This window comes from Bos taurus, chromosome 4 (assembly GCF_002263795.3).
Source record: "Bos taurus isolate L1 Dominette 01449 registration number 42190680 breed Hereford chromosome 4, ARS-UCD2.0, whole genome shotgun sequence".
Lineage (NCBI taxonomy): Eukaryota > Metazoa > Chordata > Mammalia > Artiodactyla > Bovidae > Bos > Bos taurus.
The window spans coordinates 73,269,391-73,285,477 of record NC_037331.1 but is presented as its reverse complement, the minus strand read 5'-3'; the positions used below and the strand labels follow the sequence as shown (position 1 = coordinate 73,285,477).

The 16,087-nt window shown below is 37.7% G+C and overlaps 1 protein-coding gene and 1 pseudogene across 1 annotated transcript in view; one reads left to right on the top strand and one right to left on the bottom strand.

Moving 5' to 3' along the window:
- Positions 1–16,087, bottom strand: part of ZNF804B (zinc finger protein 804B) — a 567,979-nt gene that overhangs the window by 141,648 nt on the left and 410,244 nt on the right.
- LOC112446469 (zinc finger protein 44-like) overlaps positions 1–16,087 on the top strand; it is a 146,060-nt pseudogene that overhangs the window by 3,211 nt on the left and 126,762 nt on the right.

The following is a 16,087-nucleotide window of genomic DNA, read 5'->3' as shown; positions in this document are numbered from 1 at the left end:
CAATGCCATTCTCCCAAATCTCCCCACCCTCTCCCTCTCCCACAGAGTCCAAAAGACTGTTCTATACATCAGTGTCTCTTTTGCTGTCTCATATACAGGGTTATAAGTCTTCAAAGTGGAATTAATAATGTTCATTCACTTTTACCCAAGTTTAGGGTCTGATCTGATCTGATCTGAGGGACATTATGCCAATTCTCCATAAATAGGCAAAACATTCTTTATTAAGAATTTTGAGGAAACCAAAACTGAAAAAGACAGCTGTTTCTCATTTTTCATTGCAGCACTATTTACAATAGCTAGAACACGGAAGCAACCTAGAGACCATCGACAGATGAATAGATAAAGGAGCCGTGGGACATATACACAATGGAATATTACTCAGCCATAAAAAGGAACATATTTGAGTCAGTTCTAATGAGGTAGATAAACTTAGAACCTATTATACAGAATGAAGTGAGTCAGAAAGAGAAAGATAAATATCATATTCTAACACATATATACAGAATCTAGAAGAATGATACGTCAAAAAGCAAGAGAGTTCCAGAAAAACATCTATTTCTGCTTTATTGACTATGCCAAAGCCTTTGACTGTGTGTATCACAATAAACTGTGGAAAATCCTGAAAGAGATGGGAATACCAGACCACCTGACTTGCCTCTTGAGAAATCTGTATGCAGGTAAGGAAGCAACAGTTAGAACTGGACATAGAACAACAGACTGGTTCCAAATAGGAAAAGGAGTACATCAAGGCTGTATACTGTCACCCTACTTATTTAACTTATATGCAGAGTACATCATGAGAAATGCTGGGCTGGAAGAAACACAAGCTGGAATCAAGATTGCCGGGAGAAATATCAATAACCTCAGATATGCAGATGACACCACCCTTATGGCAGAAAGTAAAGAGGAACTAAAGAGCCTTTTGATGAAAGTGAAAGAGGAGAGTGAAAAAGTTGGCTTAAAGCTCAACATTCAGAAAACTAAGATCATGGGATCCAGTCCCATCACTTCATGGCAAATAGATGGGGAAACAGTGGCTGACTTTTTTTTCTGGGCTCCAAAATCACTGCAGATGGTGACTGCAGCAATGAAATTAAAAGACGCTTACTCCTTGGAAGGAAAGTTATGACCAACTTAGATAACATATTAAAAAGCAGAGACATTGCTTTGCCAACAAAGGTCCATCTAGTCAAGGCTATGGTTTTTCCAGTAGTCATGTATGGATGTGAGAGTTGGACTAGACAGAAAGCTGAGCACCGAAAAATTAATGCTTTTGAACTGTGGTGTTGGAGAAGACTCTTGAGAGTCCCTTGGATTGCAAGGAGATCCAACCAGTCCATCCTAAAGGAGATCAGTGCTGGGTGTTCATTGGAAGGACTGATGTTGAAGCTGAAACTCCAATACTTTGGCCACCTGATGAGAAGACCTGACTCATTGGAAAAGAGCCTGATGCTTGGGAAAGATTGAGGGCAAGAGGAGAAGGGGAACAGAGGATGAGATAGTTGGATGGAATCACTGACTCAATGGACAGGGGTTTGGGTGGACTCCGAGAGTTGGTGACGGACAGGGAGGCCTGGTGTGCTGCGGTTCCTAGGGTCACAAAGAGTTAGACACGACTGAGTGACTGAACTGAACTGAACTGAAGAACTATTTACAGGGCAACAATGGAGAAACAGACATGGAGAATAGACTTATGGACATGGGGAGAGGAGAGGAGAGGGTGAGATGTATGGAAAGAATAACATGGAAACTTACATTACCATATATAAAATTGATAGCCAATAGGAATTTGCTATCTGGCTCAGGAAACTCAAACAGGGGCTCTGTATCAACCTAGAGGAGTAGGATGGGGAAGGAGATGGGAGAGAGGTTCAAAAGGGAAAGGATATATGTTTATCTATGGCCAATTCATGTTGAGGTTTGACAGAAAACACCAAAATTCTGTAAACCAATTATCCTTCAATAAAAAAAAATAAATTAAAAAAGAAGAATTTCCTATTCAGAAAAAAGAAAAGTGTTTAAATTAAAGCAAAACTTTTGTTTTTTAATCATTTTAATTCCAATTTTACTATCTTCAGTTTAATACTAATAAAATTATGAAAATTCTAATATTACCTTAGTCATTGTTTCATGTACATCAGTTTGTTCCAATAGGAGAATTGTTTTTAATATAAAATCATAGAATGTTGAGTTCACAACATCCAGGAAATATTCTGTGGGCTTCAGTGTCAAAGCTTAGCACCAAATTTAGTACGTATAGGTTTAAGAAGAGTGTTGACAGGGCTTTCTCTAGATGAATCCTGCTGGGTTTTAGAAATTGCTTGATTTCAGAAGTCATGCTGTGCTGCTAATCAGAGCAGAATTGCACAATATGCTTTCACAGGCGACAAAGGTCTCTCTGCACAGCTGTGGGAGTCAGTCCTCAGCTCTCAGGCAGAAATCACCTCTTCCCTTCCTGGTGAATACAAGTCTAGCCACGAGGCAAGCTCTACAGGAAAGGTGATTTGAATGCCACAAGGATATGGTATCTGGGCAGGACATTCAGTTTTGTCTAAGAGGACAAGTGAGCAGCAGAACCTGGAGACTGCAGTTTTTGTAAACAGAACAAACTATTTGGATTCTAGTCATCTCTCCATTACTTATTAGCTATGTGACTTTTGTTAATTTCACTGGCTTAGTCTCAGTCTCTTCAACTAGCAAATGGCAATAGTGATACGGGAAAGCAGCAAAACTAAGTGCTGTAAAGTGCTTACCATGGGCAAAGCATTCAGTTCAGAATCTAGCTCAACAGTATATAAATAATGACGATTTCAGGAGACAGACTCATCCAAAAGCCAACCAAAAGAAAAAAAAATACAGATTAAGTTTTTAATCTGTGATGTCTTTATTCTTTCATGTCATTGTCTTATAGCTCTTGTATTCATATAAAATATGGAATTTTTTTGCAATATTAGGTATGTTACAGTTTATAACCCTGTGTTATATAATGGCTATTGATAAGCTTAATGTGAATATCTCTCCATGAGTTTTGTACTAAAGTCCTAAATTGATCTTTGTGGCTGGAATTTTATTTTATAAAGGTTACTTCAACAACTTGGAAGTACATGTAAGGTTTTGAAACCACTGCAGAGCATATTTTTTAAGCATTCTCCAAGTTGTCACCACATATGGTTATTCATCACAAGGTCCCAGAGCATGTCAAATTTTATTAGTGTTATATGATGGAATATGACAGGGGAGACACTACTGAGCCTGATTTATTGCACACGTGCACACATACAAAGTGTAAACAAAGATTTCACAGGAAGTGCTGTCTCAAAGTGCAGCTGCCAAAATTATAGATCGTCTAAGCCAAATTAAACCAGAATAATTCATTATGAAGTAAAAATTCCTTCGGAAATATGTTGAACAATGGGATATTCTAAAGGGTAGTATCTGCCCTGGAATTACCATTATTTAAAAGCATCAAGATGAAGAGAAAATTAGTAGATATGAATATCACAGCATCATTTGGCCGCCCAAATACTCTTACATCACCACTCAGCTGGGCAGCTATCTTTATAGGAGATATTAGTTTGATTTAGACTTGACTATGAGTGCTCGTGAGTGTTCCCATGATTCTTTAGAAAGGATGACTGTTTGAGGAACATTGCAGATAAGTTATATTCTTAACCAACTTAAAGTTGGTTCTTAAACCTTCCCTAACCTGATGCAGGATTTTAAACCATGGATAAAGGCTTCTTATTTTACCCTGAATATTTTCCTGTTAAAGGATTACTGAGCAGAAACTATGTAAATATTTTATTTCATGTCAGTGAGCACAATTCTATACTGATAGTTAAAGATTTCAGAGATAAATGTTAGAAGAAAGTACTCATTTATGAAATATTATCAGATGTTGACTCATGAAGTTAGTGAAGATCACTAAAGGTTTGTAATAACAGGGGCTGCCATTGAATATATGCCTATTCTGTTCTGTGCTTTCCCTTCACCAGCTCTGTTCATTCTCCCAACTCTCTACAGCAATGTAATCTTATACCAGTTTTACATATGAAGAATCTGGGGCTCAGATTAATTAGGTAACATATCCAAGATTACAGAACTAGAAAGTGGTAAAGCCAGAATCTGTCCACCTTCAAAGCCGTTGCTCTATTTGTTCTGTTACATGAGCTCTTTGATCTATAAAGTTCTATACATTTCCAGTTGCTTATCTACTCTGAGCTTTAGTAGGTACTAGCCCAAGCTATCACCAGATTAATGTCAAAGATGAGGGTGGAATAAACTTGCAGATCTTAGTGGAGGACAGACTGACTAATGGACTTCACCTTTTCTCTGGCCAGCACTCACTAATGTCTTTTCCTGTACAAGGCAACACCCTCACAGTTGGGAATAAAAAGATGACTAAGCAAATCCATTGTTTTCAAGTCCTGGAAGCTTCTGGGACTCCATTCCCAGAAATAACTCTAAAGAAATGTACAGTAGAGTTCCATAGATTGTGTAGTTCTCTTGTTTAAAAGTTCCTCAAGAGATTCGGGTAATCAGCAAGTGTAAGGAACAAGCTCTGCATTATATTATAAATAAGGATTTTCTAAAAGTACTATGAAGTTCATAGCAAGAGGAGGTTGACCTTTGTTGGGGTCTTAGGTAAATGTGTCACAGAGAAGGGACATTTGAACAGACACTTAAAGAATCACTATTTATTTGCCAGCTGGAGAAAGACATATGTAAGGTTGTGAACAGGAATTTTAGTAGAGGAAAATCTTCTTCAAAGATATGGAGGATGAAAAGGTGGATTGAAGAAGAAAAGAAAAAAGTATAAGAGAATAATTTAAGAGAATTGTTTAGGGTCATGTTGGAAGATAACATAAATATAAACACTAATTCATTTACAAACAGGCATTTTAAGCAAGGGGAGAAGATTTATATTTATACTATTATTTTGGTGGCAGTTAGAAGAAGAAATAGAGTGCATGAGAATAGGACCAAGACAGTGGTTAGAAAGTCAGAGTAATAATTAAATTTAGGAAAGGTGAGAGCAGGAACTGATACATTGGTCCTGAGCAAAAGAAAGAGAAAATAATCCTAGAGGTGTTTCAGAAATGAAGCTGACAGAACTTGGCAGCAGAAAAGGATGGAGGGTTGAAGAGAGGATAGTAAAAGGTGACTGGGGCTTCCCTGGTGGCTCAGTTGGTAAAGAATCCATGTGCAATGCAGGAGACTGCCTGGATTCGTTCCCTGGGTCCAGAAGATCCCCTGGAGAAGGAAATGGCAACCCATGCCAGTATTCTCGCCTGGAGAATCCCATGGACAGAGGAGCCTGGCAGGCTACAGTCCATGGAGTCACAAAGAGTTGGACATGGCTGGGTGACTTAACAACAGGAGATTTTCAGCTTAGGATATTTTATGGAAGGCAGTACCTTTAACTTAAACATAATACTATATGAAGAATTGACGCTTTCAAATTGTGGTGCTGGAGAAGACTCTTGAGAGTCCCTTGGACTCAAGGTGATCAAACTAGTCAATCCTAAGTGAAATCAACCTGGAATATTCATTGGAAGGACTGATGCTAAAGCTGTCCAATGTTTTGGTCACTTGATGAAAAGAGTCAACTCATTGGTAAAGACCCCATTGCTGGGAAAGACTAAAGGCAAAAGAAGGGGACAGCATAGGATGAGATGGTTAGATAGTATCACTGACTCAATGGACATGAATTTGAGCAAACTCCAGGAGATAATAAAGGACAGGGGAGCTTGGCATGTTGCAGTCCATGTGGTCACAAAGAGTTGAATGTGACTTAAAAATGGAACAACAATATGATGATTTACTTTAAGGAGATAAGAAATCTAGTGACAAACATTTTTAAATTGAACAACTCTGGATAATTTAGCACATGTTTGAACCAGAGTCTGGATCTTATAAAGGAGTTTGAGGCTAAATCAAAGAAAATAATTTAAACTATATTCATCATGTAAGTTTGTTGAGATGTATTCCTTTTTGAAAGCTTAAGTTGGGGTTAGGATTTAATAAGATTCTTGCCTGGAGAATCCCAGGGACGGGGGAGCCTGGTGGGCTGCCGTCTATGGGGTTGCACAGAGTCGGACATGACTGAAGCAACTTAGCAGCAGCAGCAGTTGTCATAAAAACATCCTTATGACATTTTCAGAAATTAGTACATGTATTCCAAAATATTAAAATAATAGGTTAATTTCCACCAATTGTACTTTGTGCTGTTAGTCATTAAGCTAAGTATATTTGGCAAGTTCATCTAATTTACAGTATCAAATTTCAGTGTATTTTCTACTTTTGTTTCAATTAGTTATTCTCAGCCTCTTATGAAAGCAATTTTTCAAATTATATCTACTTTCCTGGCTCAGAGTCAAACTCACACCTGACCTGTGTTTTAGATTCTCTATATAACTGTGCACAAACAAAGGAGAAGACAGAAAATGTTTGAACCAGACACTAGAGAAAAATTTGGCCTTATGTGCCTCCCATCGATTTAGCTTATGAGCTTATTTGTAAAATGAGACACACCTGGGGAGTTGAGGGAAGCACAGTATGGTTAAGTCTAGGAAATGTTGATGTTCACGTCCACACAATCTGCTGTGTGATACCCTGTCACTTGTTCCTGTTGAAAGGTCAATGTCAATTCTGTAGTAAACTCAGGAGTAAGCCCTGGAGGTCATTACATGATTATAGAGCTATGCTTTTTACACTACATACTCTCTTTCAAATATAGCTTGTTGTACTTGGGAATCTTTGTTCACCAAACACCATGAATATTCTATTCCTCTCCACTGTATAATAACATTCACCTTCAGGGCTTTTCATGACTCAGAGAAAGATGACTGCCAAAGATAATTACTCCACTGTGATTAATGAATCCCCTTCAAAATTGCAGGCACCAGATTGGAAGTCTGATAACTTTTATAACATCAAAGAATACTATTATCAAAGACTTTATTCTTTGTCATTTTGTTGAAAAAAAAAATAATGTCCCATTACATTTTACTAGGTGACAATATGTTCATCAAAGAAATGTTTGAGTACATGTTTCACAGCTTATAAAAAGAGAAAATGACAGCTACAACAATCAAGAGCTTTCTCGCTAATCGTGGAGGAAAAGTGATAGTTGAGAAAGATAGACCACTAATTAGTTTAGGAGATCTTGACATTTCCTTTTTATTACACAGGATGTGTTAATTAATTTGTGTTTCAGATAACACTATTTGTGTTTTAAATGATTTGAAAGAATAAGAGGAATTTTGCAGTTAACTATGCTCAACCTAATTGTATCCCATGTATAGAGGTAGCTCCTCCAGGGCCTCCAAGTCATATTGTTCCTGTTTGTGTGTCCTTGGCTTAAATATAAAGAGCAACCCTAGCAGACGGCCTGTCACACATCGGTTTTGTTATGCCTCCCCTCCTACATCTGTGCCATTCTCAAGTACATGAGGGTGATTAAAATGCCTGGTTTGTGAGAAGAAAAGGAAACAGGAAGAAGGGTAAACTCCACAACTGTCTTTTCCTCTTTTCCTCAGTGTTTATCAGGCTCTGAATTACTCTTATTACAACAATAAGGTTTTCCCAGGTGGCACGAGAGGTAAAGAACCCTCCTGTCAATGCAAGGAGACAGAAGAGGCACAGGTCCCATCCCTGGGTTGGAAAGATCTCTTGGAAGAGGGCATGGCAACCCACTCCAGTATCCTTGCCTGGAGAATCCCATGGACAGAGGAGCCTGGCTGGCTTATAGTCCATAGGGTCTCAAAGAGTTGGACTTGACTGAAGTGACAACGCACACTCATCACACAACAATAAAATACCCAGTAACTGCCACTTTGGGGGGAAAAAGAAGGCAAGGCTAAATTACTTGAGCCTATTTTATCCTTGACAGGTGGAGACCTTCAGTCTTGATGTATGTAGATACCATCACTTACACCTCTCATATTTTTCAAACTCAGAGATAATGTCCAAAGGAAATGTATTTTAACATTGTCTAATGGAAGTGGTACAAAAGCAATCATTTAATTGAATTATAATAATAATAATAATATAATATATATGAAATATATAATATAATATATTAACAATATAATAACAACAAAACTACAGAGGAGGCAAGTTTCTACAACAACATAGAGATAAAGAAAAAAGAGTCAATGCTGAATATTCACTATGCATTCCTGGCATTTTTAAACTACCTTATCTCATTTTACTCTCACAGCCGTGTTCAGAAGGGTAAGTTATTATTCCCATTTTATAGCTGTGAAGTGGATAATCAGAAAGGACTGTAATATGACAAATTTACTCACCCAGAAAAGGTCTGCCAAGATATTAAAAACTGATTCTCCTATAGATGGCATACTGCATCTTTTCAAATAAATGTCATTTTTAATTTGTATTCATTCATTGCAAATTTTATATTAATTACCTCCAATTTACAGGCAAATAGAAATTTACAAAAATGAAGACATAATTCCTACCTGAAAGGAGATATAATCCAGAAGAGGGGATAAGACAAAAGTGTTATCACTGTCAGTGCTATAAATGAAGTAACACTAAAACTCAGCAAAGGAACACATGCCAGGGAAATAAATTCTTCTTGTGAAAGAAGAGGTCAGGAAACTTCTTAGATACTGCAATGTTTATAGAAAATGCTGGGGTTGTGGGGGGCGGAGGAAAAGAAAGCAAGTGTTCATAATCAAAAAAGGCATTCTAGGAAAATCTATAGAATGAAAAATTATATAAAGACACAAGAGAGACTGTTATGTTTAGACATGTGCAGGGCATTCAGGATGGTTGAAGTAGCAATAATGAGACTGTGAGGTGGAGGGAGCACAGGAGAGGAAGGCTGGTGAGACCAAAAAGAGCCACGTAAAGAAACCCCCCCTATGCCAAGACATGATGCCATGACACAGAGATTTTATAGAAAATGGAGGAGAGAAGTGGCAGAGAACAAAATAGGTGTGTATTTTAGAAACCTTGGTGACAGAAAATTGGAAGGCAGATCAGAGGATGTGAGGCTGGAGGATGGAAGGCCAAGTAGGAAAGAGTCTGCAATGATTCGAGTGAGAGATGGTGAGATAGAAACAGAGGACAGAAACATGGGGCATTTGGCGAAGGGAGAACTCTGGGCTGACTTTTGTCTTTATGGTTGGGTGATCACATGGATGTGTCAGATTCATCCTACATGAAATACTGCAGAGCAGCCAGTTAGAGACATCAAAATAAAAGCCAAACAGTTCCACCCTCTTTCCTTTTGGGGATCCCTGTTGGTTTAAATACTTCTGGATGTTCAGTCTCCTGTCCTGCCTGTTCTTTCCTCACTTCTCCTCCAACCCTCATTCTACTCAGGCTGTTGTCTGGGCATCTGATTGGAGTCCTTCCCAAGATTCAAACAATAATACGATAAAAGGATTTACAGAGCACATATAAGTTGCATGCTGGTGATAAAAAAAAATAAGAAAATACTTACAAAATAGTATACTTTTTAGTACACTTTTTAAGTTGTAGCATCGTTTTTTTTTTTTTTTTTTTGCCTTCATGACTTTTTTATTGTGGTAAAATATTCATAACATGAAACTTACTATCAATCATTTATAAGTGTACAGTTCAGTGGTAGTAGGGCTTCCCAGGTGACTCAGTGGGAAAGAATCTGCCCACCAAAGCAGGAGACACAGTTTCGATCCTTGGGTTGGAAAGATCCCCTGGAGAAGGAAATGGCAACCGACTCTAGTATTCTTGCTTGAGAAATCCCATGGACAGAAGAGCCTGGTGGGTTACAGTCCATGGGGTCACAAAAGAGTCGGACATGACAAAATGACTAAACAACAACAATAATCAGTAGTATTAAGTATACTCATATTTTTGTGCAACTGTTACATCCATCCATCTCTGGAACTCGTTTCATTTTGCAAAACTAAGCCTATCGACTAAACAGTGCTCATGACGCCCTGGGCTCTCCCAGCCCTGGCAACCACTCTTCATTTTTCTTCCTCCCATCCCCCATCCTCTCTCCCTCCCATCCTTTACTTTTTCTTTTTGCTCTCTTTTCTCTCCCTGTTTTTCTTTTTCTTTCTTCCTCCCTCCTTCCCTCTTCCTTCCCTCCTTCCCTTTATCTTTCTTCCTTCACTTCCATCTTCCCTCCCTTCCCTCCATGCCACAGGCACTGGTAACCACCACTAAGCCTAAAGGGCATTATACTAAATTAAATAGGCCGGTTACAGAAAGAAAAATATTGTGTGATCACATTTATATGTGAGATAGATAAAATTTATATGTTACATAGAGATATAGTCAGACTCATCATAAAAGAGTAAGCTGGTAGATATTGAGGTCTCCTGAATTGCAGGCAGATTCTTTACTAACAGCTATGAGGGAAGCCTGGTAGATATCTAAAGATATTAAAATAGTTTATAATATTCATTTTAAAAGATCTTGTTATGGAAACCATGACATCAGAAAGAGATAGGTGGCACTCAAAGATGCAGAACAGGGTTTATTCAGCACTGGTGAGGGCCCAGTGGAGTCACCTCCAAAGGCTGAGCACCCTGACTTTGTTCTGGATATCTTTTATAAATGATATCTTCCCACTCAAACATCTTGGATCCCTCCCCTCACCAGGTAGCCCTACTTCCCATGGATGTAACCAGCAAGCAAGATTAGAGAAAGGAAGCAGTGATTGATAAGCAGCAGCTGTTTAAAACAAGATAACGGAAGGGAAAGCAAACAGTTATTACTTTAATTGAGGGCTTTGATCTTGCTCCTATCTCAATATGACATTTTAGTTTTTGTTGTTAATATCTTTGTATATACCTGTGCTGCTACTGCTACTGCTAAGTCGCTTCAGTTGTGTCCAACTCTGTGCTGACCCCATAGATGGCAGCCCACTAGGCTCCTCTGTCCCTGGGATTCTCCAGGCAAGAATACTGGAGTAGGTTGCCATTTCCTTCTCCAATGCATGAAAGTGAAAAGTGAAAAGTATATACCCATGGATGATACTAAAAATGCTTAAGGACAAAGGGACATGGGAAAGGCCAGTCAGAACAGATGGTCAATGATCTACAACATGCCCCAGTCTTCACTCCCTACAGGTTCTTGCCATCTGAACATCAGTTGGCATAAGCTCAGTATATATACAAATATGTCTATCAGCAACACTTTAGTAATTTAGACTAAATTTTGGAACAAGAAAATATCAAGGTGAATTTAGTTTAGTTGATATTAACAGCAAGAAAATAAGTAAATATATCTTGTATTTTTAAATAGATAATTCTGTTTTTTTTTCTTGAAAGATTAAGGCATGTTTATGAAAAAAATCAAACAACAGAAAAGACAGTGAATAAAAATTTAAATGAAATAAAACTGAGAAATCAGTTCAGTTCAGTCGCTCAGTCCTGTCTGACTCTTTGCAGCCCCGTGGACTGTAGCACACCAGGCTTCCCTGTCCATCTCCAAGTCCTGGAGCTTGCTCAAACTCATATCCAAGTCAGTGATATCATCTAACCATCTCATCCTCTGTCATCCTCCTCTCCTCCTGCCTCCAATCTTTCCCAGCATCAGGGTCTTTTCCAATAAATCAATTCTTTGCATCAGGTGTCCAAAGTATTGGAGTTGCAGCTTCAGCATCAGTCCTTTCAATGAATATTCAGGACTGATTTCCTTTAGGATGGACTGGTTGGATCTCCTTGCAGTCCAAGGGACCCTCAAGAGTCTTCTCCAACACCACAGTGCAAAAGCAACAATTCCTCGGTGCCCAGCTTTCTTTCTAGTCCAACTCTCACATCCACACATGACTACTGGAAAAACCATAGCTTTGACTAGATGGACCTTTGTCGGCAAAGTAATGTCTCTGCTTTTTAATGTGCTATCTAGGTTGGTCATAGCTTTTCTTCCAAGGAGCAAGTGTCTTTTAATTTCATGGCTGCAGTTCACCATCTGCAGTGATTTTGGAGCCCAAGAAAATAAAGTCTCTCACACTTTCCATTGTTTCCCCATCTTTTTGCCATGAAGTGATAAGACCAGATGTCATGTTCTTAGTTTTATGAATGTTGAGTTGTAAACCAACTTTTTTACTCTCCTCTTTCACTTTCATCAAGAGGCTCTTTAGTTCTTCTTTGCTTTCTACCATAAGGGTGGTGTCATCTGTGTATCTCAGATTATTAATATTTCTCCTGGTAACCTTTATTCCAGCTTGTGCTTCTTCCAGCCCGGCATTTCACATGATATACTCTGCACATAAGTTAAATAAGCAGGGTGACAATAACAATGATCATTTAATAATGTATGACCATTATTTTTGACACCTCTTTTTCCATGTGTCTGGAATGTTCAACAGACTAAAAAAAACAAAAAATTAATTTTTAAATAAAAATGTCTTAATTTTGTTTAAATTTAGCAGAAGGAAAGGAAGTTCATTGAAACTTAAGAAACTGCTGAACTGTACACAAATGTTCTCTTAATAAGACCTATGAATTCCTAAAATATTTCCCTAAAGTAAGGGCAATTGGAAAACCAAATTTAAAATGTACTGTAATTTGAAACAGTATTATTTGACTCCTTGCTATGAAAGACAAAGTAATTAGTTCACTTATCTGAAATAAATCTGGGAAAACTCTAAACAAAATATCCAAATCCATATAAATATATATAATAAATCAATAAAAATAATGTAAACTATTTATAAATCAATATAAATAATAGTGTACCTTGTCCAGCAGCTTCCCAGGTGGGGTTAGTGGTAAAGAACTCACATGCCAACTCAGGAGAATTAAGAGACATGGTTTGATCCATGGGTCAGGAAGATCCCCTGAAGGAGGGCATGGCAACTCACTCCAGTATTCTTGCCTGGAGAAGCTCATGGGCAATGGAGCCTCGTGGGCTATGGTCCATTGCGTCGTAGAGTTGGATATGACTGAAGTGACTTAGCATGCACACAGATACAAACATATGCATATTGTCCAATTGGGTTAATTCCAGGGACACCAGGATGATTTAACATTGATATTTCTATTAGTGTAATTCATATGTTAACATCTAAAAAAGAGAAAATTAAAAGGATTATCAAAATTAATGCCCCCAATTTTTCAATAATATCTAACACCTGTACCTGAAAAACAGGCAAACAAACCAACAAACAAAACCATATCTGCATCCTGTGGTATAACCCTTACACAGTGTTCCTCCCTGGTGGTAGGTCTTCAACAGCAAATATGGCCCATGAATGTGGATTCTCCTGTACCTCCATCTACCCTGCCTAACAGTGCTCTGGATTTATAGCTCTAATCGGAGAGTCTTGAGACAGGCCTCTTGGGACTGTGCCACTTATTTTGAGGGAAATTGCTTTTCTCAGGAGGTAATAGGTTTGTTTAGATGCCCATTCTCTATTACAACTTGGTCTATATTCTAGAATACTTAAAAGAGTTTCACATTTTGTAGCAAATTCATTTACCATCTTGCAGCCAAAACCACATTCTGAATGATGAAGCTTAATGACAGTAATCATGAAAAACACCTGTGGTCTCCCTACTCAATGAAATAAGTTATTTTCTGTGAGTTCAGTTCCACTTTGGCATTAATTTGTTTCTTGAGAAGAGACCACAGGTGTTTTTAATAATTAAAACAATTTCTAAATCAAAGTATGTGTCTTACTATCATATAGGAATGGATAGATCAAGATGTCAGTGATAAGACTGGTGGTGGTTTAGTCATTAAGTCATGTCCAACTCTTTGAGCCTCCAAGGATTGTAGCCTGCCAGGATCCTCTGTCCATGGGATTCTTCAGGCAAGAATACTGGAGTGGGTTGCCATTTCCTTCTTCAGGGGATCTTCCCGACCCAAGAATAGAACCTGGGTCTCCTGCATTACAGGCAGATTCTTTACCTACTGATCTACCAGGGAATACCTATTATTAATAAAATAATACATTGGATCAAAAAATAATACAGCAAAATCTCAATGTAGTCTTTACTAGGAATGGAGAAGTTTCAAGGGTCAAAAAAATACCATCTTTTGCTTTCCCCCACTTCTCACATAAACACCAAATGTAGTATTCCAAATTTCAGATGTGGTGGTGGCTGGGAAGGGAGACATTCAATTGAGTCTTCTGTGTTTAATTTAATCATTTTGAAAAATGGATCAAACTAAACATTATTTTTTTCACAATCTGATAATTTTATGTCCATATCTCTTTTATCTTTTTCTTTTCTTTCTGAAATGTCCACTCTAGTATACTCTGCAACAGTTATTCTAGTTCTAATATACTAATTTTAGTTTAATCTTTAATAACCTATCCTTCTCTTTTTAGTCTAACACTCCTTAAAGTCCCAATTTCTCACCTGCTTAAAGTGTGTACCAGCTTCATAAGTAGAATAGAAACTCACAGAATAATATTTAAGGACATCACAATATTGAGACAACATCCAAAGAGCCTACTATGTACTCCAGGAAAGATTAGCCCCTCAGAAAGCCTGAGCTAGTTCTCCTTCCTCCTGCCTTTTCCAGAATATTGCTTACACTTTTTCTTGACTCTGAGCTTTCCCATTTTGTCCGTGGGGATAAGCACTTAACTTCTCAACTCCATCTCTTGACAGTTACTTAGCAGTGACTCAACATAGAAATATCACTTTAGAAATGAAAGAGCTATTAGAAGATCTATGATCTCTATAGCTCTTATATCTTTTAAACAATCTTAAAATCCTCACACTTTCCAGATAAAGTGAGATACAGAGACATTAAGTTATGTACCTAACAGCAGAGATTTAACTTTTGCAAAAAGTGGGATTACAGGTCAGGCCAACAGATTCCTAGCTGTGTGCTTCTCTAGTTTTCCTGTGTTCCCTAGATTTTCTCAATAAGAATGCATTTGCATATACATTTGTAGCTCCCTGGGCCCTACCGCATAATCACTGAATCAGGTTTTCCAGAGAGACAGTGACCTACCATATTCAAAATATTTAATAATCATTCTGGCACAGATATGGACCATTCAGAATGGAGCCAAATCTGGTCCAGTTGTCAACAATGGATGTTTTGAAGTGGTGTTTAGTAGATAAACATCAGTGCTGACTTCATATGATGTTGAAAACTCCTGAATAAACCCTTGGCTCCTGCCAGGATGTGTTTCAAAAAGGGGTCTACTGTTTGCTTCCTTGGGCTGGGATTGCATGAGTTTTCAGAAGGATGGAATCTCTAAGATTAAGCACTTACAATGAAAATAGAATTCAGGATTTTTCTCACTACATGTTAAGTGATAAAACTCTTATCTCAGGTTTTAGATAATGACTATTTTGACATTAAGATTTGAAAAGTGCCTTACCATTTTTACAATAGCTGAGAAGACAAAAATTACCACCTCTGTATATTCACTCACTACATATTATTTACAAAGAAACAAAATAATAATTCCCTTGTTAAGTTATTAACAGTACTAGCTAACACCAGGTAACTATAATTACCTTGAATGGAATGACAACTTTGTATATATTGTATAATTGTATACAATTTGTATAATTATATATATATATGATTGAAATTCTTGATCAAGCTTTTGTAACTTTAGAATGGATCACACTAGCAAAGATAAGACAGGTAAGTTCATGACTGGCAGTTCAAATTCTGTTCTTTTGTACATGTTTTCCTAGGAAGCCCTTGGGAAATTGATTTAAAATACTGAATGGGAATTCAGTGAAAAGATACTAAAATTTTACAATGGACAAATAAGATATGACCCATCCCGGGGAACAAAATGAAAGGTTCATGCAGTAGGGTCACTGACTCTGACTTCAATTTCAGCTCAGTGGTAATCTTCTCGTGCCTTCTTCTATTAAGTGACAGGATAAGGAGTCAGAAGCAGAAAATCAGCCTAAGTCTCCAGGGCAGAAACTCAGTTTCTAAAGAAGCCCTGGGAGTGACTTAGAAAGAGCAACATAATTCTCATAGGTATCCATCGACTTGATTGTTTATGGCTGGCTTGTTCCTTTTTTTTAAAGGCAGCAATAGAGACAAAGGGAGTGAAACTTAAAATATATATATATATATATATTCTTCAGAGAATAGAAAAAAACTGAAGTGAGTTCACATAAGGGAC